The following is a 2,473-nucleotide window of genomic DNA, read 5'->3' on the forward strand; positions in this document are numbered from 1 at the left end:
TCCATGATATAGAAATGCTTTCACAGATTGGGAAGTAACCAGTGGTGAAATTCAATTTTTTTTTACTACCCGTTCTGAGGGCGTGGCTTGGTGGGTGTGGTGTGGTTTGGTGGGCGTGGCAGGGGAAGGATGCTGCAAAATCCCCATTTCCTTCCCACTCCAGGGGAAGGATATTGCAAAATCTCTATTCCCATCCCACTCTGGGGCCAGCCACAGGTGGTATTTGCCGGTTCTCTGAACTATTCAAAATTTCCGCTACCAGTTCTCCAGAACCTGTCAGAACCTGCTGGATTTCACCCCTGGAAGTAACTGCAGTGTTGAAGGAACATGCCAATTCCAGGGTTATTTTTTTTAAAATCCTGATATGGCAAAATGTTGTTTATTCTGTCTTCTTTAACAATTTTAGCTCTTTGTATATTTTTTCTAGTTTTGTACACCCAGAATCCATTGAAATTGGGCGAACCAAGAAGACTTCCACTAACATTGACAGAGCAAGTCACCATTATTAAAAAAAATAAAAGCAAATCTCCCCTCCCTTCTAGCACTGATGAAGTTACTTAGTTGGGTGATGAAACATCTGCAAGAAAACAACCAAGCTCAGAGAGCACCAAGGACCCCACAGCTCAACCTGGAGCTACAAATATTCTATCTCTTGGTAGCATCAACTTAGTATTGTGAACTATCAGCTTTAGCGAACTTCCCATTTGCTGCCTGGAACCCAAATCCTCAAGCTAGATCTCTTTACTTGCATCTATTCATATTAACAAGGAATTGTGACTTTCTATAGTTTAACACACTGAAAAAGAACAGGTCTTACATTCCCCCATAGGTATGGACACCCAACAGCTAATGGTATCTCCCACTCCGCATTGCTTTGCCTGCCACATACTTGTTGCTTTGAGCCAGTGTTGTAACACAAGAAGTCTGTCTTTGCACTGCTAACACCTGGTGTTGTTGCAAAGAAGCCAGGTGGTTTTAATTCCAGGCTCATGTGATTGATGATCCCCTCTTTTGTCTCGTATAGTAACCATCTCTCACACTTTGGATGCAGATGTTGTTGTAGTTGTTTAAAACGCCCCTTTTTATTCTTCCTACTTGGTTAGAGAAACCAATACAGCAGTCCTGAAGGATTGAGGCATTGAAAATACTTTCCTCTCGCCTAGATACAATTGGGATGAACGAAGCACGATATCTGTTTTTAGAAATGACAGGCTTTGGGATTTCTAAAACCTTGGGAGCCAAGTCACAGGAACAGCTGGCAAATGTTCCATGGAGCAAATATCATGGCCAAACAAGTAATGAAGCCTGGCTGATTCAAATCTCTTTTCAGATTTTTACTTACTTGGCAACGGAAAATCTTGGATTAGGATGACGTAAAGTTCATCAGCAGTCAAATTAAGTCATCCTATTGGCTAGAGCTTATTTGACTCGATGGCTATTCTATTTTACACTTTGTTTTTTTTTTCCTGGCAAGTTAACTGTGCATAGGTAATGAAGAGCACCCAGTTTTCCTGAGCTACTATGAAGCCTATCCGTCTGCATTGTTTTGAAAAAATATGAAGCTTGACAATGCAGATGATTACGGTACATCTTTTGTAATATATTTTTTCAAAGCACATTGAAAACAAGCATTTCCCAATCTGGTCTGGGAATTCTGGAAGCTGTAATCATAGTAGTATCCTATTATGATTTATGTTGATTGCTTTAGTATCCTATGACTATCACTGAGTATTGTATCTATGATTTATGACGATTGTATTTTATGATTATGATTATCACTTGTTGCTTGTATGTACACTGAGAGCTTTTGCCCGAGACAAATTCCTTGTGTGTGTCCAATTACACTTGCCCAATAAAGAATTCTATAATCGGGGACACAAAAGACGTTGGGAAGGTCACTAATGATGATCATGTGAACCCAGGATGCTGAACCATTATAAATACATGTTGGTTGTCAAGCCCCTAAATTGGATCATGTGAGTACAGAGGTGGCAAAGGTTGATTGACACAGCATTTTGATTTTGTTTTCTTTACCTAAAAGATAAGCTTTACTGTAGAAGAATAGAGGTTGTTGATATAACAAGGAGGAAGTTACTTTTTCTTTCCCATTTTATTTTCTTTCCTTTTTCACTCCTCTTTCCTTTTCCTGTTTTCTTTAGCTTGTATTGACTTTTATCCTTAGCAAGGTTTTTCAGAAGTGATTTGCTGTTGGCTCCTTCCTAGGGCTAAGAGAAAGCGACTAGATGAAGGTCACCCAGCTGGTTTCACATCTAAGGCAAAACTAGAGCTCACGGTTTCCTAGTTTCCAGCCTCGATGCCTTATCGACAACATTAAATTGGCTCTCAGAATTGGAATATAGAGCTAACCCAATCCGATACTATCTCAGCTTTCAAAGTTCTTTTTAAAAGCCTGGAAAGGGAAACTGTTATAATCCATTTACTTTCTTTTTTGATCACCAAAGAAAATAATACT

This window comes from Pantherophis guttatus, chromosome 1 (assembly GCF_059756535.1).
Source record: "Pantherophis guttatus breed Tessera chromosome 1, ASM5975653v1, whole genome shotgun sequence".
Classification (NCBI taxonomy): domain Eukaryota; kingdom Metazoa; phylum Chordata; class Lepidosauria; order Squamata; family Colubridae; genus Pantherophis; species Pantherophis guttatus.